The sequence below is a fragment of the Ambystoma mexicanum genome, chromosome 5q (assembly GCF_040938575.1).
Source record: "Ambystoma mexicanum isolate Mex_15411 chromosome 5q, UKY_AmexF1_1, whole genome shotgun sequence".
In the NCBI taxonomy this organism is placed as follows: domain Eukaryota; kingdom Metazoa; phylum Chordata; class Amphibia; order Caudata; family Ambystomatidae; genus Ambystoma; species Ambystoma mexicanum.
This window is the reverse complement of record NC_090933.1, coordinates 464,514,200-464,530,870: the sequence shown is the minus strand read 5'-3', so window position 1 is coordinate 464,530,870 and position 16,671 is coordinate 464,514,200.

Genomic DNA, 16,671 nt, shown 5'->3' with positions numbered 1-16,671 from the left:
GCATAGTCCATTGCTATTATCGTAGACATTTATCATTCCCTTTATCCTTGTTCATAGTCCTTTGGTGGAATCCTTCATTATAGACCTTCTCCTTTGTCTTCTTCATCCTAGTTATTCTCTTTCATTGTTGTCCTTTATCATGGTCCTTCTCCATTTTTCAGATCCTCCTTCATAATAGTACTTTTATTTCATCATAGTCCTTTTTCATCACCGTCTTCTTTGTCATAGCTCTACATCCTAGACATTTTCCTTCAAAGCATCTTGTCCTAGTTCTTCTCTTTCATCAGTGTCCTTCATCGTTAGCTTTCTGCTTCATCATAGGACTTTGCAATAATCCTTCTTCATAGCCCTTCATCATAGCATTTGTCATTTTTCTAGATGCTTCTCCTTCATCATGGTCCATTGTGATCTCCTTCTTTGTGATCAGAGTAGTTCATCAGAGTCCTTTGCTCCGTCTCCACAGTCATTTTCTTTCTTCACAGCCCTTCATCATAATCATTCATTGTAGTCCTCCCTTGTGTGGGAACTTCTCATTCATCATATTCCATCACAGTCCATCATCATAGTTCTTCTTGTCTGTCCTAGTCATTTGTCCAAGTCTGCTGGCCTAGCCCTTCTCCTTCATCATAATCCATTATCCCAGTAATTCTCCTTAATTAGTTCTTCATCCAATCCTTTTACCTTCAACATAATGCTTGTCACAATCCTTCGTTCTTTGCTCATAGTAATTTTCCTTCATTCTGCTTCATTTACTTCATCCTAGTCTTCCTTCTCCATTGTCCTAGTGCTCTTTCTTTTCATTTATCCTTCGCATTCACACTAGTCCTTGTCCTTCATCTTAATCCTTCTCCATCATCCTTTCCTTATCCTTTTTCCTAATCGTTGAAGCTAGTCCTTCTCCTTTGTCCTTATTAATTTTCCTAGTCCTTCCTTATCCTTCATACTACTAATTTGTCTTCATCGTTGTCTTTCTCCTATTCCTTACTCCTATTTCATCTCCTTAATCTTACTCAACCTTTGCCCTAGACTTTCTCAATCTTCCTTTCCTTCTCCTTTGTCATAATACCTCATCCTAGGCCTTCTTCTTTTTCTTTGTAGTAGACCTTCCCAATCATCCACCCAAGTGATTCTCCATCATCCTAGTCCTTCTTCCTAGTCCTTCCTCATAGGTCCTCATCCTAGTCCTTCTTCAAAATTCTTAGTCCAAGTCCTTCCACCTAGTCCTCCATTGTCCCTGTCCATCATAGTCCTAGTCTATTCCGTCTCCTTCAACGTAGTCCTTCCTTCCAGTACTTAATACTAGTAGCTTCTCGTTTTCCTTCAACTTAGTCCTTCTCCTTCATTCTAGTCCTTCACCCAAGTCATTCCTCCTAGTTTGTTGCCTCAGTCCTTCTCCTTCACCCACCCCTTCATCATAGTCCTTCATTCTTCTCCTTAGTCATAGTCCTTAGTCCTAGTGCTTCAACCTAGAACTCCATCACCCTAGTCCTACATTGTTCTATTATTCCATCATCCTAGTCCTTACCCTTCATCCGAGTCCAAATCCTTCATCTTAATCAGGCTGTTGCTCAAGTGCAGACTCTCACTCCTTCACATTCTCTCTCACTTTTTCCCTTTATTTCTCTCTCTCTCCCTCTCTGTATTACTTAATCTGCATTTTCATATTCCTCTGTTGTATGCCCCTCTTTTTCTCTGGTTCTTACTTGCTTGATCTCTCTTATTCTCTCTTTTCTTTGTTCTCACTGAAGATGCTGGTTGGGATGGAAATGGTGCAAGAGAAAGCACAGAAATATTGAACTTCTCTATGAAAAGGTTTAAAGGGGATTCAATCGCAAAAGGACGTGGTGTATTCAATAAATATTTCATTCTGCCATGCTGAAACAACCACCCTTACGCCTGCAGATGGATCTGTGTGTGGTACTTGCACATTTTCCAACTGTTGGCCTTGCTTGGAGGGAGGGTTTGAGGTATGCAGGGAATTTAGGGTCAGTTATTAAGCACGAGTATGATGGATTGCCGGGAGGATAGCTCGGGGCAACGTGTTTGTCTTGGAAGCAAGACAACACATAGCAACACAGGTTTGAATCCCAGTCTTTCACATAGAAACTGGTCTCTGGTATTAAGCACATTATAAAAGAGCAATTATAATTATAATCTGGCAAGGGTGTAGAAGACCTGGCTGTTTTGAGCATCCATTAATTAATAACATGATATAGTTAATTCTATCTCAGGAAGATAAATCTGCTAATCAGATTCTCCTTTCACACGCTGCATGCAAAAAGCATAGTCTCTACACTTGTGCCATGCTGCATCAGTAGACTGATTTGTAGTGCCATAATTCTCCAAGCCATAGCAATTTTATATCACACATGCGTTAGCCGTGTGAACCCAGCTCAGATGGGGAAAGGTTATTTGTGTTCCCCTAGATAGGCTGTGTTTGCTGCTGCCAGCAATGGAATAGCACTGGGGCTTGCCTCTCTTTGTGCCAATACACAAGCAGGTAACACCCTACCCTGAGACAGCCACTCCACAAGAAGCTGTCCTGGGAACAGGAATCAAAAGGCACACCCGTTCTCAAAACGAATAGCCTCAAACCAGGGTACTGCACACCAAAAGGGCATTTGCTTCTATTGAGAAGGGACAGGAAAGGGTTAGTGTAAACAGAGGGAGCTCTTTACAGGTTGAAGAAGGTTCCATCATCTTGTTTCTCTCTGCCTCTATTGTTCCTTTCTGTCTCCTCCACTTCCTGTAGCACAACACACTTTATGTGTGATGTCAGGAGGTAAAGTCCACTTGTTTCAAGAACAGGGAGTGGACCATTAAAGCATTCACCTGTAGATTTGTTCCTCTAAAAGTGGGGGTCTCTCACCCAGGACCTCACCATGTTGAAGGACACCTGAGGTTGTGTGCCAGCCTCCAACATGTCTGGGAGCCACATAAGAAGAACTAATCTGCTTATCAAATCCCTGGATTAGGATTCCCAGCAACCTGCGAGTCAGGACAACCAGAATTCCTGCATTTCTTCCTTCAAACTGGTTGAATGCATGATTCGAGCTTGTTTGACCCATTCAAACCAACATCACTCTCTGGTGCTGCCTTTGGAGCTCATCCAACCTTCCAACCACTGTTCCACACCTTGAACCAGTTAGCCTCAGCACTGCACCATCTGAGCGCACCGTTGCTCAGGCTGGAACTTGAAGGTCATCATTGCACCCCATGTCCTAGAACTGCCTCTTCGGACCACCAACATGTTAATTGCAGATCTTCATTGACAGTTCAACCCTGACCTCTGAACGCCACACCAGAGCAACCTGACTAGAACTGCACATCCAGTCACCTCCATCTTTGCCATCCACCAGACTGTCAAACTGACTTTGCTGGCCTCCACAATACACACTTCTTCAGAACCACAATGAACTTCAACTTGAACCCCGATCAACGTCTGTTCCCTTTCTGGAACAACATGACCGACTTATTTGAGCATAGTTTGAACCACTCAAATGATACAGAGAAACCTTGTTCAACACTGTCGAATCATCAAGAACTGCAGAAAGGTATTATTGTCTCTTAACTGCCCCCTTGCTCTACCTTTAGGCACTCGAGACTGGTTAGGTCACCTTTTTACACACAAGGACATACCTGTTTAAAGAACATTGTGGTTTTTACTTGCCTTCCACCCCTGATCCATTACTCTGAAGGCTACATCTTGCTATCTTTGCTTATTCTGTGTTCGTTCCTCATGAGTGGGTTTTGTGTAGTGTTTTTCTATTTAGTTATATTTGCAGATGGTGTGTTAATTAAAGTATATATTTTTTTATAGACCCTTGATTAGACATTCCCTTTATTTTAGGCTGTTGTACTATTGTGTTTGGATTGCTACTGGATTACATTCGAATCCCTCTTCAGAGCATTGCATTCCCGCAGCCCACATTACCACAAAAGGTAAAGGCGATATATCTCTCAAGAGAGCTTTAGAATGTAACTGTTCATTATGTGGATGCATTTTTAAAATTGAAGAATAACCAGCTCTGTTCTAATATGTATCACAAACCGACTGATAGAAATATTATCTTGCATGTAGCAAGCTTTCTTCCACTGCACGGTTTAAGAGTCTTCCTTACTCTCAATATTTACACCTCAGAAGAATTGTATCTGACCCCTCAGTTCTCTCTCTGACGGAGGTTACAACCGCAATGTGCTTATTGAAGCTAAAGAAACTGCCCTATCTGTTTCTAAAGAGACTTTGATGGTAACGTCTACTGAGAAGAGGGATCTTCAAAGGTTCATCTGATGGATTACTCTTGTCAAATTAATAACATCAGGATTATCATCTGAAAACATTGAGAGTTATTTACACTTGATGCATTCCCACAGAAGATGTTCCCAAAACCACTTATTTTTGCATTTAGTAATAAGCAAACAATACAGGAAATGCTTTTGAGAGCTGATGCCTCTTTACCTAAAGGTTTTGACACAGATAGATAAGGTACATTTGCCTGTTTGTCACATGGCAACTGTAAACGTTTAATTTAAGGGTGAATTTTGTCACCATCCGAGCACTGATGAAAAGATCTATCTTCAAACGTATTCGAGTTGTGATACCAACAACGTTATGCATGGAATTCGTTGACCAGTTGGGAAAATGTATATGTGAATGGTCATTCATAAAGTTAAAATGTGTTGGAATGTACATAAACGCAATTTAAAAACTGCAAATGTAAGTTTTGCAGTAGCATGTCATTATACCGAATATAGACATGCTGTATTACAGATGCAGTTCATCGTCCCTGAAAAGCTTACAGTGAGCTGTAGAGTTAGGAATCTGGAACAAAAATGAGTTCAGCATGAGGCATTCTGGATACATGAATTGGACGCTTTATTCCGAAAAGGGATGCATAAAATGGTTTCTTTACATTGCTTTTTGTGAAAAGAGCAGCAGAGTTATTTGCTTTTGATCAGGAATTAGCTCTATGTAGAGTGAAGAACATGGTTTATAGTCTGGACAACCCACTCACTTGAGCACAGTTGTTGGTTGTACACCTATATGCTGTACTAAATTGAATATTAGAGTATTGGTCTTTTTACTGCTGTATCTAAGATTTGGGTCAATGAAGATGCTTGTGTTTTAAGAATGTTTTCTATGGATAATGAGCTCTAATAAGAACACACTGTTATACTTAATTTGGAATCTCAATCTTTTTCTGATGAATGATGTGTCTGTAAATTTAAAAGATTTTGGATCAGTTGTCACATGACAGATTATGTATCTTGATGTGAACGATGGAAATTATGTGGTCTGAGATCCTAGGCTCCATATAATTCACTGGTAGGACTACACTGACTGTCTACATTTTAGATATTCTTATTAGTGTTGTTTCTGTACCTAGGTGCAGGGTATACAGACAACATAGACACTGTTTGTTTGATTGTTTGTTTATTCATTTGTTAAGCGCACCAGACTCGTAAGTAAATGGGCGCAGCGATAAGGAAATGCAAGGCTTACATAGTTGCGTATACACAGGTTACAAATTTACATAAAGCAAAATAAACAATTTTTACATGACTACAGGATATATACAATATGCACAATAGGACTGAAGCAAAGGTACATGCATTTGAGATATAAAGCTTATATAGTTACATATACACAGGTTGCAATATTTACATATAGAAAAAATATAGCAAAATATCCTATTTTTACTTAACTACAGGATAATGTCCTCAGAGGAGAAAGAGATGGGAGACTAAGGATTCGTAGCAGTGATGTGTTTTATTAGATTTTTCCTGAAGAGTGGATAGGGTTGGTCGGCTCTCAGCTCCTGAGGCAGTGAATTCCAACTTTTGGCTGCCTTAACAATGAAGCCGTTGCCCCCGATGGTAGTAAGTTTGTATTTGGGAATATTCAGGCAGTTAGTGTTCCCACTTCTAGTGGGTCTGAGAGAAGTTCTTCTCTGAAGTTTGTCTATAAGGTAACTAGGGGCCGCATTGTTCATGGCTTTGTGTGTCAAAGAGAGTGTTTTTAGTAATATTTTATTGGATGTAGAGAGACATTTGTGTTGACGTCTCAAGGCAGAGATGTGGGTTTTCTTGTTTATTCCAAGGGCTGCTCTTAAGGCGTTATTCTGTAACGTTTGGAGCTTTTGAATAGTGGATTTGTTGGCCCCAATGTAGAGGGCATTACAGTAGTAAATTCTAGAGAGTATAAGAGCTCTGGCCAGGATCAGACAACTGTTATCGGAGAGGAACGGTTTACCAGCTCTAAGTAGTTTGCATGTGTAAGCCGTAGCCGAGGTAAGGGATTTGACCTGCTTGTCGAAGGATAGTGTGGAATCCAAGTAGAATCCCAAGGTTTTTACTTCCTTGGAAACTTTAATGGTATTGCCGTCAATATTGAATGATGAATATTCTTGGCCTAGTTTTTTAATATTGGCCTGCGAACCCAAAATTATTAGTTCGGTCTTATCATCGTTCAAGCATAGGCCGTGAGTGGCCATCCATGCTTGGATGATAAGGTAGACTTTGTTCACTAGGCCCATGTCCGTACCGTAATCCCCAGAAAGTGGTAGGAGAATCTGAGTATCATCTGCATAGTTAGTGTAGGTGATACCCAGTTGGTCCAGATCGTCGAACAGTGGCTTACCCATTGTAGAGGGTGGGCGAGACGCAAGACCCTTGGGGAACACCGCATAGGATGGGTGTAGGATCGGCCGATGCTGAGGGGGAAAAGACTTTCATGGTCCTCTCACTCAGGAAGGACTCAATCCATTTGATGGCATCCGTGGAGAAGTGAGCTGCAGAGTCAAGGTGCCGACATAAGACCTTGTGGTTGACCAGGTCGAATGCGGCCGAGAGGTCAAGTAGGAGCAGGAGTACTGTCCTTCCTTTGTCTCTTAACTCGTCTATTTGGGACTTTAGGTTGATTAGGGCGGTCTCAGTTCCGTGCAGTGGATGGAAGCCAGATTGTCTGTTGCCCAGGAGTTTGTGCAATTCTAAATGCTTCTGAATTTGAATGTAGGCGGCCTTATCCAATATTTATAGTAGAAATGGGACTGTGGTAATAGGCCGGTAATTGGTGGGAATAAGGGGATCAAGTGTCTGTTTCTTGAGGAGTGGTAGCACCCAGGAATGTTTGAGGTTGGCAGGTATAGTACCTGTGGCAAATGAAGCGTTTATCAGTTTGGTTATGAATGGGAGAGTTCTCTAGCAGCATCTTTTATTAGCTGTGCTGGGCAGATATCGCCTTTACAGTTTGAGGGCTTCAGAGATAGGATATTTTTTTCTACCTCTAGGATGGACATTTTGGAGAAGTGGAAGTTGGTGTTGTGTTCCAGTGGTGACTCATTGGTCAGGAGAGTGTTAGGCGAATGCTGTAAGTTTAAGGCCTTCTTTTTTTGTTGAATTTTATTCTGAAGTGTGTCAATTTTATGCGCTAAGGCCTGTTGGATATCTGTGCACCAGGATTTGTCCTTGGTGCAGACGTCAGGGAAAGCAATAGGGGACTCTAGTTCTTTGAGTATGCAGAAGAGTTCTTTCATGCTTGAGTTTGAATTAGCAATACGTTCATCGTAGGAGTCGCGTTTTGCTTGGCAAATTTCCTTTTTATAGTGTGAGGAAAGTGCAAATAATGTATCTTTGTTCTCACTGGAAGGGCAGAGCCTCCAGTTTGTTTCACATTTGTTCTTTAAGGTACGGAAGTCATTGAGTTGAGGGGAGAACCATTTGTTTAGGTGGGCTGTAGGTTTGCGCAGTCTAAGTTTGATAGGAGCAATTTTATCCAATGTGGAGAGCATAATATTGTTAAATTCCTGAACTAGGCTGCTGGGGTCAAGATTTTCAGGCAGTGCGTTGAGAGTAGGCAGTATGGGGGGGATGATTTTCTCTACCGTAATACTTTTTTTGCTTCTGGTTGGGCATGGTGGCGCTCTTGGTTGTGCCAGTGGAGTGGGTCTGATAGTAGATAATTGGAAGGAGATCAGAGAGTGGTCTGTCCATGCTAAAGGCAGGATGGATGTGATAGTGACAGAGCAGTTAAGATCTGCTATCCAGTCCAGTATTCTCCCTTTAAGGTGGGTGGGTTTATTGACTTTTTGGGTAAGGCCTAGTGCTTTGATCGTATTAGCTATTTCTGTTGCATTTTTGTCCATTTGGTCGTTAAATCCTAGGTTGAAGTCACCTAATATGAGTAGTTGCGTGGTGGGTTTCAAGTTGTTCATAATTATATTGTGCAGGTCTTCCTCAAAGGTACCAAGAGGGCCAGGTGGTCAATATATAAGGTGTATAGTAATGGATTGCGAATTATTTATCTGGATTTTGGCAGTGAGAGTTTCGCAAGATTGTAGAGGCTGGGTGGGGACTAGTTTGAGACCAAGAGCCGTTTTAGAGATAATAGCAATACCACCGCCTCGTGCATTATCACGGTCTTGTCTGATTATAGTGTAGCCGTCGGGGACAGCTAGCATGGGGGCAGGTCCTGCTGCATTATGGAGCCAAGTTTCCGTAATTGCAAGATAATCCAGGTTCCCTTCCGTAATTAAGTCAGCAATATCCGTGTCGTGTGCGACTAGTGATCTAGCATTGAGGAGCGCTCCCTTGAGAGGGAGGGCCTCAGGTGTTTTGTTGGCTCGGATAGGTTTGTCAGCAATGGGGCAAGCTTTAGGTTGGAATTTATTAAGCTGGAGAGCATTCACATTCAAGGTAGATGTTGGAGTTAGCCACTTAGACTGGCTGGGCCATCGTGGGCTGGATTTGTAGTTAGTTTTGAGGTTGGAGGCCGGAAGGGCTCTTCTCAGTGGTTCGTGTAGTTTGGCTAGTCTTGCGCAAAGTCTGTTATTTCTATTGGACGTGGTACAAGGTAGGGAAGCGTAAGGTGTTGTTTCTTGGGCCTTGCTAGGGACATCCTGTATAGCTGTAGCCATGATACAGAGGACTAATGCTAGGTATAGCATCCTTCCAGTTCCAGTAGCAGGATAGTATAGTATCAGTATCAGAGATAGTGCTACCGTTCCCGCTAATAGGGCAGATAGATAGGTAGGACTAGGTAGCAGGTAGGTAGATAGATAGGTAGGTTAGATAATCTAACGTAGTGTAAGTAGCAGCACTACGTGAGATTTAGCAAGGGGCACATTGCTATTGACTGGCGACCAAAAGGTGCAGCAAAGGTCAAATGTGGTCTAATAGTGACCATAGGGCACAATAGAGGGCACAGCATAGGTCAGGTGTGGTCTATTGGTGACCATAGGGTACATCATAGGTCAAATGTGATCTAATAGCGACCAAAGGGCACAACTAATAGCGACCATAGGGCACAACAAAGGGCACAACATAAGTCAGGTAGCAACCATAGGGCACAGCATAGGTCAGGTGTGGTCTATTGGTGACCATAGGGTACAGCATAGGTCAAATGTGGTCGAATAGCGACCAAAGGGCACAACAAAGGGCACAACTAATAGCGACAATAGGGCACAACGATGGCACAACATAAGTCAGGTAGCGACCATAGGGCACAACATAGGTCAAGTGTGGTCTATTGGCGACCGTAGGGCACAGCAAAGGTTAAATGTGGTCTAGTAGCGACCATAGGGCACAACAAGGGCACAGCATAAGTGAAGTGGTGACTATAGGGCACCGTATAGGTTAATTGTAGTCTGCTAGCAACCATAGGGCACAACATGGGTCAAGTGTGTTCTATTGGCGACCGTAGGGCACAGCAAAGGTCAAATGTGGTCTAATAGCGACCAAAGGGCACAACAAAGGGCACAACTAATAACGACCATAGGGCACAACGATGGCACAACATAAGTCAGGCAGCGACCATAGGGCATAACATAGGTCAAGTGTGGTCTATTGGCGACCGTAGGGCACAGCAAAGGTTAAATGTGGTCTAGTAGCGACCATAGGGCACAACAGGGGCACAGCATAAGTGGAGTGGTGACCATAGGGCACCGTATAGGTTAATTGTAGTCTGCTAGCAACCATAGGGCACAGCATAGGTCAAATGTGGTCTAATTGCGACCATAGGGCACAACAAAGGGCACAACATAAGTCAGGTAGCGACCATGGGGCACAACATAGGTCAAATGAGTGACTGACAATGACCATGGGGCACAGCACATAGTACAGTGTAAGAGCAGTTCAGTTCAGAGTGTCACATTTGCAGAAATGGAGTTCACCTGCCCTCGAGTGATAGTGTACAACAGACACTATTAGATCAGACTCAAGCGGGGGTGCTTGGACAAGCAGGCAGCTCAAGCAAGGACACCGTGGAAGTTCAGATAAATATTAGGCTTTTGCATATAAAGGTTTACCTTAGTAGCTTGGAAGCTATTTGAAGATGCCAGTTCCATTAGTGTGTGTTGGTACGTTTAGGGCATAGTAACTGGCTGACGGCGTGTACGGCTGTGGACAGGCTCGGGACAGGTGGAAGCCTTGTTTCCACGGGCCTTCGTTCCGGGGGGCCGGCTTACGCCTGCCGGCTGTGATCGGTGCTTCAAGTGCACCTTCCAGCCAATCCGGGCTCAGGTGGGGCAGAGCTACCCAGATGGGGTGGGTGCAGAAATCAGGGCGGCCATGTTGTAATGAACACCAGCCTCGTGGTGGTCAATGGAGGTTGCTTTGGGGGGCAGGTCGCGCCACCTGCACAGGCAACGTAGGATTTCAAAAAGTAAAGCGTATGCCTTTCGTCGGGTGTGCATAGATAAAATGCCGATTTTCAGGAAGCAGGCGCAATTTGAATCGCGCTGTCTGAATATGATGGGCTCTCACCATATAAGTGTAGGAGCTCAGGGCAGCTCAGGGAGCTCGTCTTCTTGGATGGGACCGCTGCTCCAGCAACGGTCCTGATGCTCGAGCTCCTCCGATGGAGCCGCATAGGAAAATGGTGTGGTGGTGGCCACATTGCATTTCTTCCTTTTCTTTTCCATATACATAATTTGACTTAATGATACTTGTCACATAACTTGGCTTTCTATGTACAATAGATGGTATTTCGTTAAGTATCTTTAAAGGACATGCAGGATAATTTGATAGATCAACACAAGGCTACTTCATTCTCTGTTAGTTGAATAGTGAAATGCATGTATTACCTGTTGTTTATTAATTAAGGCGATGGATTATGTTCTGCTTTTACATTTTTCTGGACAACACAGTATGTAAGTGCAGCTGTAAGAACTGCAGTTTAAAGTTTTTATTTACCACGTGTAGACGTTAGAATTACATTTTCTAATAGTTCTTCTGTGTTAATTGTAGTTGTTTTGGTGCAGTTTTGAGGGCCTTATAAAACTGAACTCTCAAGCATTTCCTTTTTTTTTGTAGAATCCAGTCTAGCAGTGAGAGCAGAGAGGACACTGTTTCGTAAGTGCTTAGTTTCGTTTTGTTCATTTAGGTGGTAGATTTATTTACTGGTTTCCATGATGAGTCAGTGAACTTTGCAAGTTGAAGTGAACCTTCACTTTCTTTAGGCTCAATTTTGAAGGTCCTGTGTTAAGCATAAGTTGAGTTTGACTACATTTGTCTGGACCGGGAGTGATTCACGATTATCCAATTAACTTATTTTAAGGGTAACTTCTTGGTAGTTTTGCTTTTTACTAACATCATGTTAACACTATGTTTATAGTACTATTGAGACTGACTGGCATTTCTACATTTGTTTATGTAGATTGGTGGTTACATAATTTGCGAGTTTCCATGTAGTCCTGACATTTGGTTACATAATTGTTCACTCTTTCATCTTTTTCTGTTTACTTTGAATGTTGCCAATTGTGCACTAACTTGAAGTATTATAAATATGCTCTAGCAAAATATTGTTTTATGTATATATCATGTTCTTTACTATGTATATGTGACTTATGTAGATGACATTTCCTGAAGAAGAGTGTGTTAATAATAGGGTCAGAAAAGGCCAAAGTGCCATCTAAATGGCATTTGTCAAAAAAAGAGACAACACAGAGTGTGGTATGCTGAATGCAAGGTGACCAGTGTATTGCAATAGACTGGGGAAAAAAATCAAGATAAAAGCCAAGCTCTTACTCCAGAATTCTCCAACGTTTGAACAGACAACAGAGTTTATATAGTACAAAAGGATCACTGTGATGTCATAGTTATGAAAACCTATTGCTCCTGGTCATTGGCTCCCTCTACTAAGCTACATATGGAACCTATATGTTCACAACTATGGATTGGACAACCGTTATCTAAGATCCCACCCATGTATCTTCCCCTAAAAGAGTGCTACCTCATCATATATGGAAATTAATTGGTAGGCCATAAATTACTTCTGCAGTGAAAAAGGACTTGCTAATCGGGTACAATGCGGTCACACTATCCATGAACTGGCTGCATGATAACATGTTTATCTAGGTAAGAGAGAGAGAGAGACAAGTGTGCTGCCTTATTTTAATTAAATCAAATAGCTCATGTTACCTCCCATGCCATGCTCAAAGCCTTGTTCGCAATCTGTGATTGCCATCCTACTCTTGACATATTTATGAATAATTGTTTCTATGAGTCATTCAGCTCTTGCCTATTAAGATTTCATTGCGGCATTTAATTGTTTTTTCTTCAGCCGCTTCTTGAATACTCCCATCATGCCTAGCCGGACACAAAATACATTAATCGGTCACCTCCTTCTGATTTCCCGGTATAGTATAAACTTGAAACGGTTTGCTCTGTCCTTGTAACTCAATTTATCTGACAACTGACCAAACACAATAATATCTTACCTGGCCTGGTGTATGCCTGACACATCTCAGTTGTACATATATGTACGCTGCAACCTTCCCTACCTACAGAAATACTGCCCTACTAGTTTTGTGAGTCCCAATCTTGGTACACGCTTTCCTGCCCCCTAGTCTTTTCTATTTAAAAAGACACACTAACTGTGCAAGCTAATGCCTCCTCTGTCCCTACTTGTGTAGCAAACTAATTATTCTTTGTGCCAGCTGTATTTTCAAGGGGATTTAAAGTGCAGTTTCAAATGTGTTTTTTATGATTTTATAATTCTGTGTTTTCTGGGGAACGCAGTGGTGCACCTGCTTTCTAGCCAACAATTTCCCCACTACATTCCCCCTTCTGGTCGAGTCATCAACCACACCTTCATTTTTTCTCATCATATTATAGCCATCCTTGGGCAGCCACACTCTGATGAGCCCCCTTACGTTACCTCCTTGTGCTACGTATTCTGCTGCACTGCATGTCCTAAGCCAGCACTCGCCACTGTCATCAAATTTCATTCAGTGCTCATTGTAGTTATGGGTATCTTTTGTATATGTAAACAATGCTCCAGGTTGTCTAACTGGTGGCCCCAATGGGTACATACATTTCCACTTGCGACTTCCCATTTAGTTTTTTGTTCCTTATGAGTGCCAAAAAGATTTCCTTCACACAGGAATTGCATAGATCCAAGTTGAATGATTGAAGTGTGGCAAAACAAATACAAAAACTAACAATAATTGGTGAGTGTCATCTGCATGGTATTATTTACTTTATGAAAAATCATTAGTTAATGTTAAATATGTATTTTGCCTTAAAAATTCTTGAATCAAGTATAAAAGAATGGATGTTTTTTCTTTTTTTTTAAAAAAACAGTAATCAAATTTCAAATCAAATCTCTCCTTCGGATCACACGTGTAGAGAGTGAGTGAGATTAAGAGCTTGAATATGAAATAAAACTTAAATTTTTCAAAAAAGCAATCAAGTGTGAAGGAAATCTTTTTGGCACTCATAAGGAATAAAAAACTAAATGGGAAGTCGCAAGTGGAAATGTATATACTTTGAAAAATGATTTAACCCTACCTATGGCAATCTAGGTAATGATACAAGACCACAGCTGACAAACCCTAACAAAAGTAAGCTAAAAAATGGGAATTCGTCGGGAGTAAAAGTCCTGTAAAAGGTTGCCAAAAGTGTGTTTTAAGTGTGGCCCCAATGGGTACATCGGACAGTAATCTTCGTCATCAGTTTGAGTGTACGGATGTATGGTGTCAGCCACATCAAACATTACTGTCATTTGGAGTGCCTTCTTGCCGGTCTTTTACATTGGCCTATTGCTATTCTCAAGATGCCAAAAGCCATTAGGACCAGTACCAAAATTGCCAACAGAAATTTGAATGCATCTGTCTGTTAAGCTAAACTTAAACAAGCGGTACATTCTTGCTTCCAGGTTTTCAATTATGAAAGGAAGTCACCTACCTGAATCAGAAGCTACCATTAGAGATAAAGGTAGAATGTTCCTGGTCATCCTTAACTCACCTGCAAAGAATACTAGCAAGTTTGAAGTGGAAGAGAAACCCTCTGTGGAAGAAAACCCCGTTGTCGGTGGTAATTGGATGTCACCCCCTTATGGTTCTTCTGCTGGAGGACCATCATATAGGAGTGGCTGTAACCTTCTCAGTAGCGGGAAGTAGTACTGTGAAGTCCTTCAGGTTCTGCCGATACAAATAGTGGGATTGATAGGATATGATATGATATAATGATATGATATGATATGGCATTTATAACGTACATATGCACACATGCTTCAAGGCGTGATAAAGCAAGGGAGGGGAAATAAAGGGAGGACGGACTGTAAGCGGATTCAATTCAACACTACAGCTAAGTCAATGCCTAGTCTGGGATGCTGATGGAAACCCTTACTGATATATTTTTATGTCCAGTTCATGTACTCTGGATGACAACCCTTATATCACACCCCTCTCTTAGAATCCCCCTGACCCCACTGAGCCAAGAAGTAGGTTTGTTTCGCAAATTATAAGGTTTTATTTGGAAAACTAAACAGTATATATATATCACACTTTTATAATAAATTAATAATTGATATCACACTTATGAATATAATGTTGATCAACAATGGGTAATCTGACACTAGCACACTTCTTTACAATCAATGAGGAGTTGGTATAGGATGGATAAGGCAGCGAAAATACATTTATGGTTTCAAGGGAAAAGCAATGAGGAATAAAATGCAGTACAGAAATAACTTGATATGATTTTAGCAAAAGATAATATAATCACTTTTTTTCTGGCTATTCACCCCCCCCCCCTTTTTGCAAGGTAAAGAGATGGGAGGAAAGCACACAGTTCTCCGGAATGCAATCAAATATAATTCAGTTCCCCCCTAGCAAGCTTAGAGGAAAACAGGTAGGAGTTTTAAACACATACAATATACTTTGATGTGGTTGCAATTAAGTGAAAAATATGCTAAAAAGGCTTTTTATTCCCTATGGGGGTTCAGGGTGGGTGATATCTAGTTTAGATTAGTTCAGGCTCACTTTAGCAATGCTTTATGAGTAACTAGCAGGTTAAAACGAATCTTAGCAAAGGAAAGCAAGGAGCTGCTGATTTTTACACGTGGCTGAAATTGTGCAAAATGTAAAATCGCGGCAAATTTAATTGCGTGCGTCGAGCGTAATTATGGAGGCCCTATAAGGTGCAGCCAGTCGGTTCTAGGATCGTTGGAAAGCCTAGAATCTTACCTTTAAGATGACAGTTAAAACCCGCTCCTAGCACAAACGCTTCCGGAGATACGGACGATTTTGTGAAGGTAGTTTTTCGGATTTGAAATTTAAAAGTTCAAAATGACAGGTGACAGTTTTCAGCTTTAAAAAGGACAGAATGACACACACGATTCCTATGAGGTAGTTCTAAATAGGTTAAAATAGTTTTAATTAGATTATTTTAAACTAAGAGATTAGTCTGGCACAGTCCTAGAGTACTCACACTATCTTTTGGACAGGAATGGCTTCGTCACCGATCGGGTCAGGATTGGCTGGACTTCTGCTAGCGGTTCTTCACAGCGGTCTGGTCTCTGGTTCTGCTCTCAGCACTACACAGTTCTGGTCTCTCTGGATCTCTGGTCTCTCTGGATCTCTGGTCTCTCTGGATCTCTGGTCTCTGGAGGTTGATGGATTTGAAGTCTGGAGTCTCCCGGCAAAGCATCCCGCAAGAAAGTGGAAAGTGAATGTCCCTACCTGTCCTGCACTGTCTGCTTTTATGTGTTTAGAAAGTGGGTGTGTGCGTGGCATAACTGAGTCTGCCCCTCTCTACTTGTCATTGGCCCAATTCTCCCCTCTCCCATGATTGGGGGAAGGAAATGGATTGTCATCATGATGAGGTCTGTTTATGGGTCAGAGGATCCTCCCCTGGTCAATTTGCCCACAAATCTGTATTTGATTCAAATACATATTTCCCAGATACACAAGTGGTTGACATTACATGTACATATTACAGATGAATTAAGACAGGTCTCTGTTCAAGCCCCATGTTCCTGCAAGCTGGGATTCAGAAATGACCACATTTTGCGCTTTTTGGTCGGTTTACCAATATCGGACATTTACCAAAAATTACACAAATGTGCGCAAGGAGTATGGACATTAATTGATGAAGTGTCAGATTTTTAACATGCAGACATTTGGAGTAAGACCCTATTTTCCGCTAGCAACCCCCCAGAATACACCACAGGGTCCTAACACCTCTTAAAATGTGCACGGAAAAATCCCAAGAATAATGATATTATTTATATAATTTTGACCAGTCCGCACTATGAGTTATCTATCTTTTTAAAATGATGCCCTGGTCAAAAAGGGGTGTGGCTTCCCATATCACATGGTGGAATAACTGGTTTATCCACTTCCCCCAAGCTCAGCTGGCTCTCACAGGCACTGCCCCTCCCAGTGTCTC